The 25709-nt window shown below is 36.6% G+C and overlaps 1 long non-coding RNA gene across 6 annotated transcripts in view; it reads left to right on the top strand.

The window, feature by feature from the left end:
* The window catches only part of LOC144370878 (uncharacterized), a 76107-nt gene that overhangs the window by 13020 nt on the left and 37378 nt on the right, over positions 1 to 25709 (top strand). The window contains exons 6-10 of one of the 6 annotated variants that reach the window (XR_013430936.1): positions 4849 to 4969; positions 11440 to 14090; positions 14320 to 15933; positions 16423 to 16527; positions 24243 to 24805. This is a non-coding gene — a long non-coding RNA (uncharacterized LOC144370878). Of the gene's footprint in view, positions 1 to 4848; positions 4970 to 11439; positions 15934 to 16422; positions 16528 to 24242; positions 24806 to 25709 lie in introns of those variants that run through there. The other 5 variants (XR_013430934.1, XR_013430932.1, XR_013430931.1 and 2 more) reach the window with 5 other exon arrangements.

A 25709-nucleotide genomic window follows, 5' to 3' on the forward strand; every position in this document is an offset into this window, starting at 1 on the left:
AAGTAAATTGTCCTCTTAAACTTGGAGGCATACACATTTAAAGTAGTATTCCTGAGCTTGAAGTTTTTATTCAATTTCATATGTTCCAGATATCTCTACTTTGATTTCCTATAAAATCAACTCTTAAAAATATAAGTGTCAGGTCTGGGAGTTATAAAGAATTGGAACAGTATAACCTACTCCAGTGGACATTGCAGAAATGCTTTTTGTCTTCAGGTACAAACCTGAAACATTATATTTTATATTGTTGTATCTCTCCCTGCTTCTTCCCACTAATATTTCAAAACAATAATCATCACCTTCAGTTAACATCCTAGACATAAGTTGATGAAAATCCCACTATAGTTTCTTTTATTCAGAGAAGACTGAACTAAATAAATCAAATAAATCTTCCCAGTGTACAGGTTTGGAGCTGGAGTATGGGAAAACAAACTAAAACCTGCTTCCATTTTTTTTTTTTTTTTTGTGTGTGTGTGTGCCTATTTTATTTGGTTTATTACCCAATTTCATTTGGGGAGGCATTGTGGTCCTCTTTGATGAAAGTTGATTTTTATTATTTTTTCCTTGCCATTGCAAAAGGAAGTCAACATATCACTCATAAAGTGTTAAAGTCTTTATGAACTGCTGATAGATATCAAGGAAATGCTCTGAGGATTAGGAAGGGATATTGTGGCAAAATATCCACTTCCTCTAAATATTACCTTCAGTAGTTTTATAGCAAATATTGCTGAGGAAAGAGAATATAAATCACTGAAGTCCCAGCGGACTTAATACTGAAGTACCACTTATGTTTTCCTTTTGTTTGAATTACTAACACTCTACTGAATAAGGAAAAGAAACATTTTACAAAGAAGGGTGGAGAGACACAGGGACAGACAGAGAAATGTTAAACCCTGTGCACAATCTGGACCCTTGGAGGTCCTTGACTTGCCACTGTGTGCCCAGGGCCTTGGAGTTCAGGGAAGTTATGTAGTGATAATCTTAATTATAAGCTGTGCATACTTCCTGTCTATTCCAGATGTGACATATGGGATTCTGGAAGGCATTGTGGAAATCTATCAGTTGGACACAAAAGTTCTGGGATACATTTTTAATTTTTTTTATAATTAGAGATGAACAGAATGCCTTTATTTGTCCATTTTTATGTGGTGCTGAGGATCGAACCCAGTGCCTCACACATGCTAGGCAAGCGCTCTGCCACTGAGCTACAGCCCTGGGATACATTTTGGGTCCTATCACTTACTAGGTATCCAGCCTTTAAAAATCACTATAGCTATTGTTGCTTTGTTGTTTTGTATTGGTTTTTTCTTTCTTTCCTTCCTTTCTTTTCCTTGAGTTTCTAGTAGTCATTATTTAACAAACTATAACAGGGTCCTCCCCATTCCCTTTTCTACCTACCCTGTGAATCTATTCCTGCTGATTGAGTCAGTCAGGATGGGAATGCTAATTTATTACAGCAGTGTTTTGTCAATGTCACTTTGACATCTATTCAGAGCTTTTACTTCTTCCACAGTCACCACATCAGCTACCCCTCAGTAAAACAGTTTAACTTTCCTGAACCTTGGGTTCTTCATGAATAATTTTGGAGAAATAACTCTTTGTCCCACCATCTTCCTGGGTTGAATTAGAATTCTAGTAACATAAAACGTATGTGACAAAACTGTGTTAACACCTACAACTGCATTATGATCATTTACGGTAATGGGTGAGACTGAAGGCAAGGAAAAATTTTTTTCCCATTTTTAATAAAATGTTGAGTCTAGCATTTTACCTGCCACTTTCCATAAAAAAGGTGGGGACACATTCTACATGTGAGGGACAGTGTCCCTCATGCACAGACAGCCTTGTATAGCTCACCAATATCTTTGAAAATTTCAACAGGAGCATTTCTCATTAAGATCTAAGGCCATATGTGAGTGCTTAGCAGTAATAGTGTTTGGTTTGATTAATCCATGAGGAGTCAGTGTCTTATTCATGTATAAATAAGTATATACAAATACATCTACATGACTATCCAGTTCATCAAGCATTCATTAAATCTCCTGTTGGTCCCTACTTAGTACCAGGTGCATATAATTGAGAGATGAGTGAGACAAGATGCCCTCAAAAGCTCAGTCAAGTGGCAGATACAGACAATGAGAGTACATGATCTTCATACAAGACAGCTCTCAAGGACTGCTGCAGAGAATGGATTGATAGAAACTGGGAAGGTTTCAGAGTCACAGAATATCCTGGCAAATGTCACTTAGCCTCTCTGAATGTCTCTGTGACCTTCTAACCTTGGGGGTCACTTCTGACAAGTAGTCCAAGGTGGCTAGAGTGAAAGCTACATGGCAGAGTTCAAGAAAAGTGGTACACCATGTGCCAAGGAAATTAAATAAGCCAGCTCATGGCAACCTTATCTTGCAGCCTAAGAAACTTGGACATTAATCTACTGAACCTCTCTCATGCCGAAAAATATCTAGTAGGTGTACATATATCAGCTTCATGATAGCTGTTTAAAATATAGCCCTGGAAGTTGGGCAATCTGTAGATCTGATAAGGTGCAATGGGAAGCAGCAATACCATTTTGATAATAATTGCAACTAACAAAGGAACAACACAAATAAAATAGCAATATTTAAATGCTTTAACTCTTTGACTGGTCGTGAACACCCTAAGACACAGGTTTTCTTATTGTCCCATATACAGGTCAGAAGTGTGAAGTATGAAGAGCTTAAGTAACTTGCCCTTGATTGCACAGCTAGGATGGCTCCAGAGATTCTTCCTTTAACCATTACATAGTACTACAATACTAGGAAAAATCACAGGAGGGCCTGAACCAAGCTAAAACATTAGGATAGCACACTTCTAGTAGATTCAGGAGAGGGGATTCTCAAGTCAATGAATTAGTCTATATTTATTATGTTTTCACAATGCCTACTTCCATGCTCAGAAGACAACTCATACCTGTTTATCAAATGCACCATGGTGATGGGGTCCAAAACATCAGTAAATTGTGTAGGCAATTCTCCTGTAACATGCAACCTTGGTTATTATCAAGCATGCATGCAACATCATCCATTGCTCTTTCCTTTCTTCATGACATCTGTTTACTTCTTGAGTTATTTATTTCTTCTTCACTATCCCTTGCAGTTTCTGCATAGGAACATCTTGCTTCATCTCCAAGGTACACCTGTTGACAGTGAGGCTCCATTAAGAAATCTTTGCTACCTCTGCCCCCTTCACATTGTTTACCAAGATTATTTTATTTAGAGCGGACAGTGCAATGTTTTCAAAATATCTGGTATCTGTCCAATAATTGCTACTAATACACTCAGGAAAACAGGGGACACCCATGATTTTTAAAAAGTATGGACTGTACATGGAGCAATATGCAGTAAGGAAATTAAACTGAAGGATTGTTAGCATTTGGGAAATAAGTTATCGACAGTGTCTAAACTGTGTGGATGGAATATATAAGGATTTAAGTAAAACCAAGTTTTTTCCTACTAGATTTTCACATATAGTGAGGTCCAAATTTATATATTTGAAATATATATGTATAATTTTCTCACAGTGTATACTTTCTTCAGCTTGACATTTACAGCCTTTAACATTTGCTCCCCAATTCCCTTAGCTAACCAACCTCTTAACCTCCTGTGTGAAACTTCCTCTTCACATGCCCCTCACTTGGTGATTTGGCTCACTGGATTCTTTGAATTCTTTGAATATGGCAGTTAACACAGATACCTCTGCAGAGCCATGGCCATGGCAGACACATCTAATTGATCAAAACTGAGCATGGCTGCATTCTTAAGATTTATCTCAGGGAAGCACTTACAACAACCACTAAAAATCATTTGGAATTGGACAATTAGATTAAGTCCCCTTGCTAAATAAGCTTATATGCTTCCTCCATCTTGAAATGACATACTCCATCAGTCTCATTTTTAGGAATTCTGCCAGTTCATGTTCTCTGTGAAGTGTCTTGATTTCCTCAACTCAAGGGAACCTGCCTTCTATGACCCAATACAGCACAAGTGTGCAACATTTCAGAGACCTTCGCCATCACCCACTTAGTCTGGCTCGATGGCTGTTGTACTCACGGCTGTCTTTATACCTAACATTACTAGTGTCCTTCCACGTGGTGGAAATATTCATTCTATTCCTTATGACACTTATTTATGCCAAGCACTTAATAGAAATTCAAAGAAGCTGAGATAACTGACTGATGGTGAGAAAGAAAGCAAACCCAAGGAGAAACTGATAGAGTTCAGGATAAACCAAGACAATGGTATTTGAGGGGAGGGCGGATTGACAGGGCCATTATGTAAGTTAATTTGCTATAAGACGTCAGCCTCATTCTTGACTTTTCCTGGCTTTCGATCTCCATGAACACCTTGTCCTGCAGACAGACAGACAGCTTCAGGGTGGATTAAATAATCAGTCAAGTGAGATGAGCATGTCCCAATAGGTCTGTAAAAACACTTCTATTTCAAGAATGATTATTAAAAGCCACAAGGAAGGCAGTGATAACACAGTTGAAACATTGACTTACTGATCAAAAGAGACACTAATACGCACTCCTTAAGGGAAACAGTTGGATTTTAACATGCATGCATCAAATCCCCTTGCTCCTTCTTTTTCCTTCTGCGGTGTCACATGAAAATCCCATCTCTGAAGCTTTCCTTTGGACTCTTGTCCTTCACATATTTTCTTTGTCTTCAGTTTTATCTGCTTTCCTTCTTTCTTTCTCTTTTCTTTTTCATCTATTTTAAGACTATTTTCCACATGAATTCTGTCTTTTGCATATCATTCTTTTGTTCTCTCTCTCTCCCTTAATTTATATGTTTCCATTTTCTTCAGAGAGATGTTCCTTCTCAATGGCATGATCACCGAGAAATGCAGACTACTTAATTTGCTGGAGAGTAAACTTCAATGTATAAAGTTCCAATGGGAATTGGACTTTAATCCCCATTATTTTTAGGTATGATATCTTTTACCTCTCAAATACAGATTTCCATATCTGTAAAATAACATTTTTTTTACAGTGTAACTGTCAAATAGGAAGACTCTTAAATGGTAACTATGATCACTTTCATCAATATTGCATATGGAAATTGAGCCACTGACATTGGGATGTCTATATCAGCTCAATGCAAATTGAAGCTTTCATTGTAATCCCCCTGAGTTTTTAGCTCATTTCATGAATATCTGCCCATTTTCTGAGATGCCAAGTTCCTTTCATCTAGGACAACTGTCTTCTGCAGCAGACTAGCATACATTTCGATGTAGCAGGTAGGGAGGGCACCAGGATTGTAAATACTCCTAATTAAAATGTATGATGTGACAAAATGAAAAAGGGACAGTGAACCATGAAAAAAATTGCTGGTAGCTGACAGCCATCGAAAGAACATATACTTTTTTTTGTTTAGGACTGAAAAGATCTGCTTTGTTTTGTTTTGTTTTAAAGATGCACGCATACCACAAACTCTTCCAACATAATTGTTTCTAATGTCTATTCTGTCTCTGAGTTAGGATTCAAATGTCACTTGTCTTCCCTCATACTTCTTCCCATCTACCTGTATTATTTAGCATTTTAAAATCAATTTTATGGAAAAGAGGTGATACCATTTTTTTAAAAAACATTTTTGAATATTAGGAGTTAGTAATCATACCACTTCAGAGCTTCAGGAACACCTAGAGTTAATTTAGGTCATTGACTTCCTTTAAGGATTTACTACGTGAGATCTAAGCAACTTGCTTAGGATCACACAGGGAGTTTGCAAATAACAGTTCTAGCCAGGCTTTTGCACAAAAATCTTTTGTGTCAAGGTTTCTATTCAATGAAGAATCATCATACCTCAGAGCCAAAATTAAAATCCAAGGCTCCTGACTTCCAGTTCACACTTTTTCCATTTTATGCTTGTCCCCAAAATTGCCCTTTTATTCATCTTGTTGAAAAGAAAAGTTGTACTGCATCACCTAGGGTTGTATTGACTCCAGTAAGTTTGACATGAATACTTTTTGAGTTCCTCCTGGGTAGTTGGTATTTAATATATATTGTCTCTATTATCATCTATTTCAAAACCTGAACTAGATGAGCCTCCTAGAGGAGAAGGAGCAGATGATTAGACAACTATTTACAGTCCCAAGAAAACATAAATTGTCGAATTTGGCTTGACCTAGTTTTAGTGAAAGAACCCACATAATACTTTCCACCAAATCACTGTTGCCTAATTTTTTTTAGGTAGTGTCATTATGGTGTACCCAATATAAGATGAGTCATTTCTTGCCAATTTTTATAATGTTAAAGAACATCTCAGAATGTTTGTGAAAAAGTTTAAATATATATATATCTGAAGCACAAATGAATATTTATAATATACATTCAAATGATTAATTACACATATTTCATAGTCTAATTTTCTGAATCTAATCAATTGAATGGTAAGCTAGAAATAAAGAGAGGAAGATACAGGAGGCATTGTCTGCCACAGCAGAAATTGTATACTTTCACAGAAGTCGTCCAAGTAGTATTCAGAATACCATTATAAACCTGTGTCTCCTTGGCTCAGACATATAAAAAAAAAATTTTATTTTCAAATTTTATCTATGTGTTCAGCATTAACCAGGTCTTCCAATCTTTCCTGACTTTCACACATTTTTATTAGTGGATTATGGTTACACACAATAATGGAATTCATTTTTATATCTTCATACATGCATGGAATATATTTTGCTCAATTTCAAATCCAGGTGCTTCTTCTTTCCCTTCGCTCCCGCCCCCATTCCCCTTCCTCTACTAGTCTTCTTTCTACTTATATATTATTTTTTAATTGGTGCTTTATGGATATACATGAAAGTTGTATTCACTCCCAACACTTTATTGCACATATTCACCCTCATCTTCATTACAGCAAATATTCATGCCTGTTCCTGTCTATGCTGGGGACAATATTAAAATCTTTGCTACATTTCATCATTTAATTGTCATAAGACCACCACAGTATAGCCAGTTATTATTCTTTTCTTGTCCGCGACGAAACTCATGATCAGAGACCTAGGAAGCATTCGGCCCTACACCATGTATACTGTGTATAAATAATGAGGGTGAGCATCCTGAAAACCTGATTGCCACATGGAACCCAGGCCAAGGCCTGTCTAGACCAAATCCCATATACACAAGGACTTGCCATCCCAATATCTAGGTTTTGTTCTTCCCACTTTTTGGGAGAAGCCCTAAGGTTATATGGCCTATTACTGTGTCATTTTTTTTCTGATGCCTAGTTTTCAGTTTTTAATTTCACAGACTCTTTTGAGATTGCTATACAAACAAAATCGTATCAAGTTATTTATATGAATCAAATACTAGAGCATCCAACATCCAGATCTTATGTCAATTTCTATTTTAAGTCATGAATGAATGTTTAAATTTCCCAAAGTAAAATTTACACACAAACACACATATACACACACAGATGAATAAACAAACCAAACTTCCTCTTGATATGAATCTTGATCTTAATCAAAATATTTTTCAGTTATTGATAACACAAATTTAAAAAAAATAGGAGAAATATTTAAAGAAATTATTGTTTAAAGATCAGAAAATAATAGTTTTGGGTAAGTTAAATTATAAGATACTAATCCTGACATTGGTTTATATCCGTGACAATGGCACATCTACCAAATAAAATACTACATCTACCAAATAAAAGGAAACAAAGAAAGCAATTCAGGATCATCAGTGTGAGTGTACTATATTTGGTCCACAAGAGTGCCTTGGCCCTGAGATGAAAGGCAAAAGAAAGAATAAAGTACATTTTCCTCCCATTTTTTTGAGTTTCATGACTCCTGGTAGTTCAGTAAAATTAGAACATAGAATGACGCTTCATGGCTTTGGTCATGTGTTATCTGCTCCCTAGGCCTAAGTTTCCTCATTTTAGATGGTATCTTCACTTTTTAACCTCTATAACTTGTTTCTTTGTCTCAGGGGTAAGTTTGTGAGTGTGTGTCATGGGTGGGAGGGGGTACTGGGGACAGAACTAGGGATGCTCTGCTTTTGATCCATATTCCCAGTCCTTTTTATTTTTTTATTTTGAGATAGAGTCCCCAAAATTTGCTGAGTCTTGCCACAAACTTGTAATCCTCCATGTCTTCCAACTCACTGAGATTATAGGTGTGTGACCCTGAGATCACCTACTGTCCCTTTTCTTCAGTGCCTTAAGTGGGTATGTGAAAACATTGGGATGTAAGCCAATGTGTGTCCTTCAGGACATTTTAGCATGCTTCCATTTCTTAGTTTGCTTCCACATGGGTTTTTCTAATTCATTCTCCTCTTTTTAGTAAGCAACGTTGTTGTTCACCCAGTCAGAAGTCTAGACTAGTTCCCTCAATCTCTGAAACCACCCATCTACTCTCACCCATCTACACATGCAGCTTATTTTTAGCAACTTTGTGTTTCTCAAATGTAGCTGTTGGCATCACTACTAACCTCGCTCCTCCAATTGTTTCACTATCTGTTTGCTTTATTATTACATGAGCTCCCTTGCTGGTCTACCAGGAATCCTCTGTGCCAGATATTCTGCTAACAAAGTCAGCTTCCAGGAATGCAAATCTCCTGGAACTGCATTGTGTTACCTCTCAGACCTGAGGCTACATGCTGCAGACACTTGCTAGACCTCTGCTCTGTTTCCCCTTAAGATGCAGAATAGCACCTTTGTCATATCCTACAAAGATTCTCAATGTTTGGAGTACCTCACCTCATCCTCTACCAAGCCTCTGGTGCTTCTTTTCTTGAGGATCCCCAGTGGCCTTCTCTGTTCCTCCAACAATCCAGATTCTTTGTTCATGTTCTTGGCTGTTGTTCTTCAGACATTCTTCTCTCTGCCTGAGCATGGAGCCCTCCGTCCTGAATTAATTTTACCCATTCTTCAACTCTCAGTGTAAGCACTTGTTCTTCATGAAAACCATTCTGAATCTCTCTTCATCCCCAGCAAATGTGTTGCTTTCTGTTAAATGCTCTCATAGTAACATCTCCTTCTTTGTACATAGGTACCTGTGTTCAGCTCTTTACTGTGCCACATAGTAACCCAACCATATCACAGAGATGTCACAAGAATAGAGGGCAGCAACAGAGGAAATGTCTGGTTCATTTTCGCCTTCAATAGATTTGCATCTCTATTTCATAGACACATGGCTTCAAACACACACACACACACACAGAGAGAGAGAGAGAGAGAGAGAGAGAGCGAGAGAGAGAGAGAGAGCGAGAGAGAGAGAGCGAGCGAGCGAGAGAGAGAGAGAGAGAGAGAGAGAGAGGGGACAGAGAGGGTACTAGGTGCTAGATACATGACTTCTTAACAATACTTTTACACTTTATTAATCCTCACAAAAAAAATTCACAGTGTGACTGCAGCTAACATCATTACAGAACCTTTACTCCTGAATCTAATCTCCAGGTCACTTTTTGGTATCACCAACATGGGCCTTTGAAGTTGCCCAGACTTTCTGCACTCTGTCCTTGTGTTCTTTTCGCTATTTCCTTGAGGTCTCTTTCTTCTCATTCAAGCCATGTTTTACAAATCCATCTTCAGATTCTTTTTCCATTTACGTAATCCAAGGCATCTAAATGATGCCACAGCTAATTGTTTTGCTACCACCATCATAGGTTCTGAATTCAAATACAAAAATGATATCTGGTGATGTCTTAAACATTTTGGTTAACTTTTCTTGAATTTCTGTCTTAGAGTTCTGTTGCTTTGCCAGGGTGAAGGACATCGGTGGCCATTTTCTCCCCCACTGGAGTTCTCAGTTGGTTGAGAACTTCCTGGTCCAGGTAGTTACAGTGTTGTTCATGATGGTGGTTGTTTTTGTGAGCTTTTTCCGCTGCTGTGACTAATAGATCCCACAAGAACTATTTTAGAAGAAGAAATGTTTATTGGGGCCTCTCGGTTTCAGAGGTCTCAGTCCATAGACAGCCATCTTGATTCCTTGGGACTCATGGTCAGGCTGAACATCATGGCAGAAGAGTGTGGTGGAGAAAAACAAATCAGGACATCACTTCAGGAAGCAGAGAAAGAGACTCCAGTTACCAAATACAAAATATATACCCAAAAGGCACACCCCCAGGGAAACACTTCCTCCAGCCATACCAGTTACCATTCAGTCAATCGCCATCAGGGGATTAATTCACTGATTGGTTTACAGCTGCCTTAAGCCAGTCATTTCACCATTGAATCTTCTTGCATTGTCTCACACCTGAACTTTTGGAGGACACCTCACATCTATAACATAGCAGTGGCTGATACTCAGGTAGCCAAGGAAGATCAGACACCATTAGGAACAGTTTTGTTTTTTTTTTCCAAACCCAACCTGGATCACTTGAATTTGGAGGGACAAAAAGACATATTTTAAAGTGTACACTCTTGATTCTTTTACCTGTAATTCTTCCTTTAAAATAGTGATTAGAAGCATAGATGCATCATTGCACAAGTTCAAGCCCAGGCTGCATTATTGTGGGATTGCACATTGCTTGTTTGTTATGACTCCTAAAAAATAAAATAGATAATAGAACTGAGATCATGGATTTGTGATAATGATGAAGTCTACACCTTTGAATAATCTTCAGATATACTAAGCACCATAGGATTCTCAGCTTGGGAACTTTTCTTGAAAACTCAGTTATACAGACAGAGAAGCTTTACCTCTTGAAAACTCAATATGGTTCTGTTTTCATAAAACAATAGCAGGGCACTCAGATTTCTGTAAGGCACCCGTAAATGAGTGAAAGAGAAAGCAAGCCAGTCCAGAAGTCATCCTTTTACATTATTTATGTATCATGTACATGAAAGTTAGGCAAGAGTGGAGAAGTCTATTTGTTTAACTCGCCTGTTATGCATAAGATTTTAGGGCCACAAGTAGAATGAAACTAATGTATGACACCAAGGAACATCTTTTTTGTTCAATATCTGTTTTCTAAAAAAAAAAAAATGTATGTTTTCTTCAGATGTTCACAGACATATAAATGAAGTTTTAAGACTATATACACTAAAAAGAAAGGGTGCTTAGGAGACAAAAAGGAGAGAAAAATATTTTTATTAATTTCGGGATGTTCTCAGACATTCAGACAAGAAGTGTATTGCATTTGTTTATTCTGAAAACCCTGTGAGTTATTTGTTGTTGTACAGATGGGCATTATATCTTAATATCTTTTACTTTTCCCTAAGGTAGTTATGATTTGGATATGAAGTGTTCCCACCAAAACTCAGGAGTTAATGTAGAAATGTTCAGAGGTGAAATAATCAGATTACGAGAGAGTAATAATCTAATAACTAAAATGGATTACCAAGTGGTAATTGTAAGCACTTAGGGTGCTTACAGAAGGTCATTGGAAGTATACATTTAACGTTTTTGTCTCTGTTTTTTCTCTCTCTCTCTTTCTCTTTTCTTCAGCCTATGATAAGCTGAGAAGCTTTGTTTTTCTCCTCCAAACCCTTCTATCAGGATGATCTCAAGTGGTGCCCAGAGCAATGAAGGTGGCTCTTCATTAATTGAGATCCCTGAATCTGTGAGCCTAAAACAAAAATTTTCCTCTTCTGAGTTGTTCTTGTCCAGATATCTTGGTAACAGTGGTGAAAAGTGGACTAGCCAAGAAGGTATCATCCATATCTCATTAAATCTAACCATGTTCCCTAAGACACTTCCCAGTGTTGAGCCTCAGCAAAATCTAGTAATTGATTTTAATATTCCCTAACAGAAACAGAACTTTGGATACACTTTTGGGAAGGAAGAGACATAAACATACCCAGCTCTCTCAAACCGCTTTCTGAAATAACTTGTCTCTCTCATTTACAGAGCAGCTCCTGTACTTCAGTATTTAACTCAGATATAATCTCTTTCAGGATGCGTCCTTAACAATCTCTAACCCCCTCCCACAAGGGTAAGCCCTACATGATTTGGTACACACATTGGACAAGGTATCATCAACTTGCGCATATGTGCTTATTTTTCCTTTGCCATTATAGTTACTTATAGAATGATGGCAGAATAGTAGTTGAGAAAATCTATCTCTCCAGAGTAGAAAATCCTTATGGCTCTCCCAAGGAAATCTCCAGAGAATGCTTCATGTTTAAAATTTTATGTTCACTGACAAGTCTTTCAAAACTTTATTCTCTCTCTACATGACTCAGCAAGTCCCCTTTTTGGGCTCAGATTGAAATTTTCCTGTCTCTATCAGAGCTATTACCATCCTGTTCTCTAATGATCTACTTGCAAGTTCCCCCAACATAACTCTTTTGGGAGTAGTTTTATCTCAATCATCTTTAAATCCATGGCTCTTAGCAAAAGGCCTGATATATAATTAATATATGTTACAGAAATAAATATGAGAGAATCAAAAAAGTAGGGAAGCTAAACTATAAGAAACTTAAACAAAAAGAGAACTGGTGGGCACAGTCCACTGGAAATCCCATTCCTCCATGACCACATATCTGAAATATTCTGAGACACCATCTTCATCTGACCCCTAGCAAGGATGAAGGTAAAACACTTGTGTTCAATTTTTTTTTTTAATGCTTTTAACACCCACTGTTTCTGACTCTGAGTCCCGGAAAGCATATGTATGCCCTCAGAAGGAATATTCAGCTCTCATCTATAAATGGTTCTCCACCCTCATACAGATAGGTCCCACTGGTAATTTAAAAGATTAATGCAGAGCAAAATCTTCCCTACGCAATGTGGGAGATGAAAGATGTAATGGGAGATTTTATTTCTCAATGGAAAAGAGAGCTTTCCAATGAGGACTCCTTTTTTCCATTCAGAGGTCTTTTAGAGCTTGATACCCTTAATGTGAAGTAAACATTAGTAATAATTGTATTCAAAAGATACCTATTTATTAAAGAGTCTGTGGGCTCCAAATGCAATTTTATATGCAACCTAACCTCCACGTACCACTAACCCTTAATGATACAGTGACTCATTGCATACCTTAGCTTCCATAACTCAATTTGACCCCAAAATGGTATCTTTGATGGTGAAATTATTTTAATGTTTATATTTTGCTTATGAGTAAAAAAGATAGTTTATTATACATCATTAATTTTTATCAGATTTAAATATACATGATTGGATTCTAGTTTAATCTAAACTTCATGCCTTTCTTTCTCAAAAACTTTTCTGTAATTATTTTCCTTCCATCATTAGCTAAAGATATATGTAAAACTCTACCCTTAAGGTAAGAAGATTGTCAGGAATATTGAGGCTTTATTAGAAATGTTTATTCTAAAATAATTTTAATACTCAAAAATAAACATTTTCTTGGAAATATTTTTATCAAAAAGATAGCTAAAAATAATCATGCATAATTTTCTGCATTAATATGTTTAGCAAAACTGCCAAAGCAATGGTTACTAATATAATAATTAATTGTAATAAATGTGAAACTAGGTTGTATACAAAGATATTTCTTCTAATGTTTTGTTCACATAAAAACTCAAAATGGTGATTGAAGGGATTTTTGTATTAAGTTGACTAGGTTGGGGAGATATACAATAAATATATTTTTAATATCTAGAGGCTTCAGAGGATGATGTGCCTGAAGAAATCAACAAAACACCACATATTAGTTTAGGAGTTCAGAGATAGGAATTTCCCAAGTGCTTGATTTTGTGGTCCCAAAGTTCTCTACCACGTGCAGAAGCTCTGTGCATTTAGAATCCAGGGAGTTGTTAAATTTGAGAACGCAAGGCAATAACCCATAGCTTTGATAACACTAACATTAAGTGCAGCAGAATCAAATGTTTTGTTGCAAATATGCACATCTGGTTTGTGTATTATGATTGTACATTTTAGGAGTTCATTTCATAAGGGATGAATTAGTTGCTGCACAATCAGACTCCAAGAAATATGCTTTATTGAATGTTTTAATAGGAGATAGTCCATGTGTTTATGCTTGATTTGTCTGAAGAATTTTTGGAACACTCTAAACAATACCTCTGCCCTTCACTTTCTTTGTGTATGTCAATAGGCTCCAAGCCAGGGACCCATGGACAATTCCTGGGTTCATTATGGGTAACACACCTGCTAGGAGCTTTCAGAAATGTGTGGTAAGACCTTATTGATCTATAATTTATATAAGAACACTTTCATTAGATTTTCAGGGAACCTTAAAATAGCAAATCTTTCTAAAAATATAGAACTTGAATAAAGAGAAAGACCAGGCTTTTAATCACCCATGGCATGCCAGGGTCTTCACATTCATATGAACATATATGCTGTGAAATTATTTCTATTTCACCAATAGAAACTTTTTTGTTTGCTTGCTTGCTTTTGTAGTGCTGGAGATTGAACCCAGGGCCTTGGCGTGCTAGGCAAGCACTCTACCACGTAGCTACATACTCAGTCTGGAATTTTTGACTTTGAAAAGTATAAATGGCTTCTCAAAGGAATTTACGTAAGTCAAACGACTAGTAAGTGACAGATTGGGCATTCAAACTCCTATCCAGTTTTCTCCAAGATGCATACATTTCTGTTAAAATCCATCTACCTCCCACAGACAAAAATATTTAAACAGTTGCTTGTCTTGTGGATTTTTGTTTTTCTTTTATTGCCGACTAAAAGAATTCTGCAAAAGAAACTCTGTATTTATGATTTAAGAAAATCTACAAGTTTAGACTATCTCTATTTGCCTTGGGTTTGGTTCACCCAGACCATTCCCAGCTTCCGTGACTTTTCAACATATTATCATTCTGTGTATAATTCAGGGAACATATTAATAAATCCATTCCACGGATGATTTTTCTGCCTTTCATTTTGTCAGGAATGGTGCATTGAGGGTGATATTTGATGAACGTGAAGACTCTACTATCGACTGGGAAGCTTAGTGAAAGTTAGACCTGCAGGATGTGTGGCCCCTGGATTCAGACTAAAAACAAGGATAGGTCTCATAGCACCTCATTTTGACACAATAACAAGCACTGAGGGTGAAAGTTTAATTTACAATAGGATCTGCTTTTTAATTTTTATCTCGCTTTCACCTACTCCTTTGACCCTTATGAGCCAAAGTCATTCCTAAAGCCCTTCAACAGGATTCAGAACATTTTGTGAAAGATCCCTTCGTCTCCTATCAGCAGGTCTTAGGGATTTTCCATCTGCTCTATAAGTAAAGTGTGAACATTTCCGTTGCTTTAGGTAATGAGAAAAGATGTCATAAGTGATATAGCATCTCAAAAGTTGACTTCACCTTCATTTGTGCCTCGCTTTCTAGAATAGACTAGCAAATTTTCCTAGTTTATACTAATATCATTAAACACTGTAATTGCAAACCAAGTGACTTCTGGCAGTCACTAATTTCTTACATCAGTTACACATAAAGAGAACAGATGGAAACAGTTGCAACACTCAGAGGCTCCCGTATTTTTCTCTGTTAGGAGGCATAAGCACCCACGGAATTTATGATTCCTGATTTCACTACCTCCTGGATCTTACCCAAAGTCATATCTTTAGTGCTACGGCAGGCTCAGAAGTATCTTTCATTTTCAGAAGAGATTTCTCCAGGTGGAGTAGAGTCAGAACCTGAAGACAGCCTGGCTCAGGGGGCCATGTTGGTTATGGCAGTGGGGAAGGAATAACTGACTTTTACTCTTTCTGACCTCCTGTAGTTCCTGCTATCTTTTCACACCTAGTTCCAGGTAGTGTGTTCTGATGCCCTGTACTTTCGAATAATTTAACTTAGAAAGAATGAAACAGTTCAACCAGTACTTTCATCTAAAAGGTGAGAAGGGCATGCGGTGTTTTGAAGAGATACTTTGGTATTATAAAAGTATTGACCAGCATCAAAACATCAACTAGCATCTCTTGTTTCAGACTTGGGCCTGGAGTGCCAGATGCATACTCACCAAGAATGAGATGGTCTATAACTCCTCTTAAAGTGGCCACAGTGAAGAACACGTGAGTAAAATTTTTAAATCGCCATAGTGAAGCCCAGGAGATTTGTCTCTGCCCAGAGATCTTAACTAGAAGAGGTGGTAGGATCCCTATTTCTGCTCCTTCATATGATGAGGAGAAAAGTGCCATGGACTTGTAATTGTTTTATGTCAGTACTTGAACTTTGTAGGGTGTCAGTCACTCTAAAAAAGTATGTTTGGCTCTCTATTAGAATTGAGGCAGACCTTAAGAATCCTGCTAAGGCCTTGTTTGGTTTGGTTTCATTTATTTTGTTTTCTAAAATCATAAAATAACTCTCTAATGACATAGCAAACTTTTGGCACCGCTTGAACCAGTGCAAGTATTCCTGGCTTCCATCCTAGAATCCACATTTTTTTTTTTCACACCTCATCTTAATGATAATTTTCTTGGCGAAAGCTTTTCCATGGTCCATTAGACTCAGTCAAGTTTCATTATTATATGCTCTCAGAATGGCATTCTTTTCCTTCACAGAACTTTTTATCATCTATTCATTACTCACTTATTTGGGGATTACGTGATCAATACTTGCTTCCCTCACTTGACTTTAAACGTCATGAAATCTGGAAATTTGTCTCTGTAAGTACTACCAACTAAAAACAAGTTTCTCAGTAATATGTATTAAGTAAAAGTGTGAATTAACAATGTATTTTTAAAACTTCTTTGAGCTTTGATTTGCCCAGTTATAAAATGCTTATCGTTAAGGGAAATCACATGGAAATGGAAGGTGATCCTCAGGGTTATACAAAATTACATATAAGAGGAAAGGAGGGGTAAAACAAGATAATACAAGTGGAAGAAATGATTTACAGTAGAGGGGGTAGAGAGAGAAAAGGGGAGGGGAGGGGACGGGAGGGGAGGGGGGATAGTAGAGAATAGGACAGACAGCAGAATACATCAGTCACTAGAATGGCAATATGTAAATCAATGGAAGGGTAACTGATGTGATACAGCAATCTGTATATGGGGTAAAATTGGGAGTTCATAACCCACTTGAATCAAATTGTGAAATATGATATATTAAGAACTATGTAATGTTTTGAATGACCAACAATAAAAAAAATGCTTATCGTTGTGTACCAGCCAGTATTTTTAATAAATCATAGAGCAGTGGATACTCAGTGTAAGTCTTACAATACCTCAGTGCATGTCCACTAGAATACCTCTATGAAAATTTTCTCTTTTAATAATTGCAGAATTAACAAGAGAAAGAATTAAATTACAACAGATGGGGTAGAGAGAGAAGATGGGAGGGGAGGGGAGAGGGGATAGTAGAGGATAGGAAAAGTAGCAGAATACAACAGTTACTAATATGGCATTATGTAAAAATGTGGATGTGTAATTGATGTGATTCTGCAATCTGTATTTGGGGTAAAAATGGGAGTTCATAACCCACTTGAATCGAATGTATGAAAAATGATATATCAAGAGTTTTGTAATGTTTTGAATAACCAATAAAAAAAATAATTGCAGAATTACTGTGGAGATAAAGACCAAGTATCACTAGAGAACACAGACAACAAATGCACAGTTAGTACTAAACATTGCACTGTAATGTTTGTGGCTTAAAATACGTGTCTTCCTTACCTTTTTACATTTTTTTAAAAAAATAATGAATACAGTGGGAACAATGATGCAATACACTATTTATTTATTACTTTTTCCTAAATAAATGAAGTAAAATAAATTTAGACGAGGATTTTCCCAACTTGCAATAACTAACTGGGAAGAAAGATTCAAGCTCCCTTTTACAGGTTCTAATGTTAAAAGTCTTACATATATTTTTCAGCTTTTCCTATCTGTAAATGCATACACCAGACCAATTTACAAAAGAGGGTTTCATTATCAACTTTAACTGTACATTACTGGAAGAATTTTAGTCCATATATCTATTTTTCATTGTGAAAATCAAGCTACTAACTTGTATTTTTAATAAAATAAATATACGGTCTGATCTCTTACTCCATTAGGCCTTAAGAAACCATGCTTTCTAAGTTTTGAATCCTCTTTGATAATAACATGTCCTGTTATATAAATAAACACCAATAATGGGTTATTTCTGCTTGGCATGGTGGTGCATGCCTGTAATCCCAGCACTAAAGAGGCTAAGGCAGGAGGATTTCAAGTTCAAGGCCAGCCTTAGCCACTTAGTGAGACCCTGTACAAAATAAAAAAGAGAAAGGACTAAAGATGTTGTTCAGTGGTAAAGGCCCCGGGCTCAATCTCCAGTACCCTGCAAAAATCCAACCAACAACAAAAAAAGAGTTATTTCCACAATACGCAAAAATCATTTTAGGGAAAAAAAATACATGCAGATAATCTTTATTTTACTGGTCTTGTGAAGCACTCAAATATATTTTGTTTTCTACATGAAAAATTCAAGCAAAATTATCACTAACACAACTATTGAATTGGTGAAAACCAAGAGCAAAGATATGGTCACCTATTATGGAAAAGGAGCTTTGAAAATAGTAAAATATTTTATATTATCCTTTGGTTCAATAATGATTAAGAATAATATGCTTTGGGCTGGGGATGTGGCTCAAGCAGTAGTGCGCTTGCCTGGCATGCGTGCGGCCTGGGTTTGATTCTCAGCACCACATACAAACAAAGATGTTATGTCCGTCAAAAACTAAAAAAAATTAATATTAAAATGCTCTCTCTCTCTTAAAAAAGAATAATATGCTTAAATAGTTCATTGTTGAAATAATTTTAAAAAGTGAAGAAATAAATGAATCATCTAAACAATATACAAGTTTAGCAATACCTACCCAATTTGTATGTGTTGTATTTACTATAACTACAATCAGTAACTTAAACCCACTTTTTCTTGTATAGGAAGCTATTAACTTGTATTACCTATGTCTCTAGTCAATTTAGTGAGGGCAAAAAAAACCCTTCTCTTGATAAGATTAAATCTGTGAACATTAGAACAAACAAATCCACTTTAATCCTTCAGGGCAATGAGACATCATTTACTTAACAAATACATTACTTCAGACCCCCAAAATTAGGTTGAATTATGACATGAGCAAATAGAAATTTGGATTTGTAAAAGAATAAAGAAAGTCCTAGAGATGTGCTTAATTCTGTGAACTTAAGGGCGGTTTGAGTAGGTTCCTAATTACCTCCACATGGAAAGTGGCATCCCTTTATTACATGTAACTTTAAATTAAAGTTAATGAAGAGAAGGGAGAGGGGATGGGAATAGGAAGGACAGTAGAATTAATCAGACATAACTTTCCTGTCCTTGTATTTGAACACATGACCAGGGTAACTCTGCATCACGTACAACCACAAGGATCCTAATTAGAATAGGTTATACTTCATGTATATTACTGTACATTACTGGAATAATTAATATACATGCAATATACCCAAATTCATCCTACTGTCATGTGTATATCTAAAAAGTACAAATTTTAAAAAGAAGAAAAAGAATTACAGCTAAAAGTTAAGACATTTGAAAGCAGAGCATCTCTGTTGGAGCCCTTTCCCCTCATTTCCCATCTTCATCAGTAGAACTTCAAAACAAATCCTAGAGCACCAGGGGGAATACTCAGGGGTGAGAAGGCAGGGTTTGACAGCACCTACATATAATACGCGGACGGTGGAAAATTCCCACCTTTGATGAATAGTAGGCCAGGTATATTGGATATAAAATGTGTGTTCGTCTATAGCAGAGTCCAGGTAAATCTTAATCTGATATCTGTTGGTAGGGTAAAGAACTGTGAACTCTTCAGTATTATCTGGGTTCTCCAAAGAAACAGAATCTCTCTTTCTCTTTCTCTGTTTCTACTTCTTTCTCTATACATATCTCGATTTGTTTTAAGAAGTTAAAGACTTGAGGAGATTCAGGAGGTCCAAAATCAAATTATGTAGACCAGCAAGCTGTAGACTGAGACAACAGTTAGGATTTGCATCCAAAGACAGTCAGGTGGCAGAATTCCTTGCTGTATCGTGAAGGTAAGGATATCAACTGATTGAATGAGGCCCACCTACATTATGGAAAGCAATGTGCTTTAAGCAAAGTCCATTGATTTATCTAAAGTCCATCTAATCCAAAATTGTTCTTACAGAAACCTCCAGGGTAATGTTTGATCAAATTTATAAACAATATGACCTAGTCAAATAAATGCATAAAATTAACCATTGCACCTATATCTTTTCCTATGAAATTAGGATGATTCCTATGATACAGGAAGGTAAAGATAGTTGGTCACCTTATAAAATGTCTTTCCTTCTAAATTAAAATGGGGTCACTTTAGAAACCATTCAGTTGTTTTCCAGAATAAAAGAAATGTTTAATCTCAACGTCTTTAAGTTTCGGTTTTGACCATTACAATATTAATATTATAATATTAATATCACAATATGACTATTACAATATTATACTTTTTTTTTTCTAAGCCCCAAGTTAGCTTACAAACTTGTGCTAGTGAGAGAAGCATTTGTGTTTCCAGAGAGAAAAAGAAGAAGGAAAACAGAAACTAATCACTGGAGAGAGTCATCCTGGGTCTAGAAATATGGATATGGCTTATGGAGTAAAGCAAATAAAACTGTTGTACCAGGGAAGAGGAACTTGCAGGAGACAACAAGTATCTGATGGAATCATGGAAAGGGCATCCTAGGTTAAATAATATACTGATGAAAGGATATGACCTACCCCCTTCCCCTAATTCCCACCTGACATTTCTCCAGTGTCTGGGCTATAGAGGGTTCAGTGCAGCCTAGAGAAGCCAACTTACTAGCCTAGTGGAGACCATATGCTAGAACTCACCAGATGGCAGGGAGGAGAAGAGATAGCATGAGACATTGCTGATACGTAAAACCCCTTCCTCCTTCCACCTGCATAGTAGGAGCTTCTCCGATGTTTGGATCTTGAAGCTCTTTGGACATAAAGGAATAGGCTAGAGATGAGACACTGAAACCATCCAAACCCTTTGACAGGCAGCCAATTCTAATATCATTCGAGGGGAATACATGGCCTTAGCTTCACATGCATCAGTGTAGCTACAAAGTAGTTTTGATACACGGCATCATTTCATCAACATAATAATTGGCAAACTTTTATAATTTCCTTTATTTTTCCAGATGAAATTGTAAACTTGGATGCTAAATGATTTATTGAGATCTCTCAGGAAATAAGTAGAAAAGTAGAGATTGTCTACATAGGTTTCAACGTGTTAGTGACTTGATCTGCTTCACTGAAAATAAGCCAGAGTTATGAATAATTTTGAAAATATGATTTTATTATTGTCAAAGGGATCACCATCAGGAAAAAAAACACTTTTTTTTCCATTGTTACCATATAAAGGCTTTTGTACGAGTCTTTTGTACCTGATCATTTTACTTCCAGATGTCTCTGCTTTTTTACTATTCCCTGATAAAATCGTGAATGTTCATCAGGTTGTATATTATGTATCATCAGCATCCTTTTGTTCATGGAGAAGCGCTCTCTCTCTCCCTCTCTCTCTCATTTTATTCATCAGCAGCCCATGCAGTTAAAACCTGTGAAGATGGTTGTCAAAGTACGTGGAACAGTTATGTAAATCAAGGCCAAAATATGCATTTAGAATTGATCTCCATATATCTGAAAAGAACATATGCATCTCAGTACCACATCAGTTTCAACCTACAACCACCGCTACGTGGCTTATGGTGAACACGGAAGATTTGATGATATAAAACAAGACCCTGGAACTTCTATATAGAGGGATGAGATTCCATGTTGACTGAGAAGAGAATGAATGAGGCTATTCTTGGGAGAGGGGTGGTTTATTTAAAAAAAAAATGAGTAGTCTGCACGTATTTACATTAATACATCAACCTTTTAACAATATGATTTATATGGTCGATGTCAGATTGCTGCAATTAGGAATCCCGGTTTGCCTGAGATACAGTTTCAGATGCTCTTTTCAGATAAATCTGTCCATAATGATGATCGACATTAGGAATGCTCTGGCTTTCTCAAGATTGGATAAGAAACAAATAAAACCAAACCAAACCAAAACAAACAAACAAAAAATACACAAAACATGAAGAAGTTCATTGTCCTTTTTCCAAATGATACTTTACTGGGTTGTTACATTATCACAGGGGGAATAATGTTACTCCTTAGCTCTTTGGATTATAAAGTTATAGAGCTTGATTTCAATTTAAAAGATGACATCCAATGGACTGTTTAATTACAATGGATTTTCTGTTTTAATTGTGAAGGAGGATACACAAAGGATTATCCTCTTGTAATATCAAAGGGCCTAGAGCTGATAATCTATTGAGCTAAGATGTCTGGGTCTTGATCCTGTGGTCAGTGGGACTGAGCATCCCACTAGGGAGGAATTTCAATAGGCAGGAGAGAGGAAAGAGAGATTCATTTCCTCCTCCTGGTATCAGTAAGTTTACTTCCAACCATCTCCAAACTATAGAACAAGAACATAAACATGTAGGGAATTAGGAAGCCTGGAAAAAAAAATCACACCTTAAAGCACAGTTTTTGCCCAAGGCTCAGCATGTGTGGTAGAGAAACATGTAAACATTTCAACACTGATCTTCTTGCTGATGTTGGTTTTTCTCTTGTGTAATTAATGGCTCATTATATTTTAGCAGCTTTTCTAGGCAAAGTTCATCAGATATACTTTCTCATTTAATTCCAAAGCTCATTCTATTACTGACATTTTGGAGACAAATAAAATGATGCTGTGAGAGACACGAAAAGAGACTGAGGTCTCTCTGCTTCCTGCCTCAAGATGTGGGAACACTTATCCTACATGTGCTCCATCCAAAACCTGATGCCCTCACCAGAACTGAATCAAAGCAGGCCTCATGCCTTTGAACCTCCAAAGCTATGAGTTAAATAAACCTTTTCTCTTGTGAGTCAGTTTCCTCAAGTTTTTTTTTTTGTTGTAGTTACTCAAAGCAGACTAATATAAAATCCTTGTATTCTTCCCTAAAATGTTCCCGTGGTAATGTCTCATATGGGTTTAATACAATATCCAGACTATTAAATTGACATTGGTATGATGTTGTTAACTAAAAAATGGACATCAATCATTTGCTAATCGTTTCTTATTAATTGATATACATAATTATACATAAACCATATCATGCTATTAGAAATCTACCTGGGAAATCAGCCTACCACAAAAGGAAAATTGCAGATGATTTGCTGATGAATTTCTGTATAAGAATACACCAAACACCAAGAAGGGATTTTCATTATAAGTACAATTGCAGAGTCTTAAGAAAAGCAGGTTTTAACAGTTGTGAATACCTGACATTAAGTAAAAATAGTCACATCACGGATCCAATTTTCTCTTAAGAGCGAGTGTTCAGTACATTCTTTAATATCAAGTGGTCAGTGCCAAGCTCATTTTACTTCCAAGTCATAAAGTTCAGAAGAAAAATATGAAAATCAAAGTGAAAATACAGTGAAATAAAAATGTATAAACAGCTATATATGTTTTGAATTGATTCCCTGAGCCATGCACAGGTGAACAACAAACATTTGAGAGTTTTGTGCACCATGGCTGAAGCCTCAGGATAAACTAAATGGGATAGATTTGCTACTTTCCCTATCTTCTTCAATAGCCCCCGCTAACAGGAATAAATAACAAAAAAAAAATAATTCCTGGAATAAAAAAAAATAGAGCTACTCAATTAACCTTAAAAAAATAAAAAAAAAAAACAAAATTTATCTGTATTTTATTATTTTCAGAAAAATAACATTCAGACTAGAAGAGAAAAAAAAGAGTGTATGCACATCCTGTATTATTTTCAGCACTGCTAAATAGTTACTCTAGGATTTCTGATATTGATGGGAAGATCCCTATTAGTCAGTAGGTTATGTTTTTTAGGAAACACTTTCCAATAAATTGGCCCATAATGATAGCACTCAGAGGAAAATAGATGGTTTATAAAGCACTTCTCATCCATTGGGAATTTTTTGAGGGATTAAGTGGAAGTGTGGAGAGGTGAAGGTTCACTCTGTTGTCATCAATAAGGCTTAACAAGCTATTGGCTCTTCATCTTTACAAGACAAAAAGTCAAGAGGAATTGGAGAAGGTGGGTTCTCTGTGGAGAGAACAATCTATCAGGCAGGGATTTGTAGTATCAAGGTTTTGCCTCAATATAGCTATTTTGTGTTTATGAAATCAACTTCTTCCTTTCTTCGTTTGTTTTTTTCCCTCCTCCTTTCATTTGGTCTTGTCACTCCTCCCCTCAGATAAATGACTTTAGTCATTGTCATCAAAACCCCCATTACTATGTGTTCCTCTGTTCTCTTGATTATGTAGGTAACGCTGTAAGGAGAGAGATTATGTGGTGTGGTCTCAGGACTCGGGAGTGCCCTGCTGCTACAGATAGCAACTGTTAAGCAGGTTGCAAAACAAAAACAAAGCAAGAGTCTGCAACCCTCCTGCATGTTACATGCCCTGCTGCAATCTGGATCTCAAGATGAAAGGTTCTTCCCTGGAGTGAAGTGGAGGGAAGGGGGGAGATGTGGGCTTCCCATCTGTGTAACCATCATCCTACTTCAGGGCCTTCACATCTCCATGGGCAGTTCTTCTCTTCCATTTTGATGCCTGAGAATTTCTTCTTCATATCTGGAATCTTACAACCCAACTCTCTTTCTTCCATGAAAAAGTCTCATGGGAAGACAGTACAATACTAATTCATCTGAAAATACTGTTCAACATAATGTCTTATTATAAGAAGACCATTGACCCAATGCCATGAGCTTTGGATTCTAGTCCCAGTGGGTCACTTTATGTTCTCTGTGAATTTGGTCCAGTTCTCACTTGTAAAATGTATGCAAGAATGTGTTTATCATAGTATTATTAAAAACATTAAATAATAAGATACATAGGAGTGGTTTATCTCAGAACTTGACACCATGGAGGAACACTCCATTGGAACAAACACTGTTTCTTCTTTGTCTCTTTTTCTTTGCTTTTCTTTTAATCTCCTCTAGGGAATATCACTTTGTCTGAACATTCCTTAAACTTTTCTCTCAGTTCCCATTTATCAAAAACTACATATAACTCTGTAGTTTGTTGCATAGAACAAATTTAAAATTAATATCATTCAGTAGTACAGTAGCATATTTTGGAGGTGCTGCATCATTAGTGAGAAAACAGTTCTTAATTTGGAGGAAAGCATCTTCAAGTCTAACTGGGAGGGCTTCTCTGGGAGAATTATTTTAGTCTTTGAGATCCACCGGATGTCATTTTATTATATCTAAAAGACCAATGTCAGTTCATAGTTCTTGGCTACCCTTTGGAAACATCTGGAGAGATGCAAAAAGAGTCTGATTCATAAGTTCCATCCCATACCAATTATATTGAAATCTCTGGATATTGGAGCCATAGCAAAGATTTTTTTAAGTGTCTTCTCATTTGACTCCAGTAAGTTAAAAGATATATATTAAATAGAATTACCTGGGTGTTATGGTTGGGATGTAGTTTATTCCCCAAATGTTCATGTGTTGGAGATATGATCCTCAGTGTGGCACCAAGGAAAGTGATGGGATTTAAGAGGTGGCACCTCTGGAAAGACTTTTAGGTCATTAGGGTTCTGCTCTTGTTACCAGAACAAACCCAATCCCTAAATCACTCTCTGTCTTCCTATCTGTTGATGTCATCTCTACCTCGCCCTTGTGCTCCCACATATGATCCTAACTAGCATAAAGCCTTCACTAAGGCCCATCTGATGCTGGTAGTATGCCCTAAAGCCTCCATAACTGTGAACTAAATAAACATCTT

This window comes from Ictidomys tridecemlineatus, chromosome 15 (assembly GCF_052094955.1).
Source record: "Ictidomys tridecemlineatus isolate mIctTri1 chromosome 15, mIctTri1.hap1, whole genome shotgun sequence".
Taxonomy (NCBI): Eukaryota; Metazoa; Chordata; class Mammalia; order Rodentia; family Sciuridae; genus Ictidomys; species Ictidomys tridecemlineatus.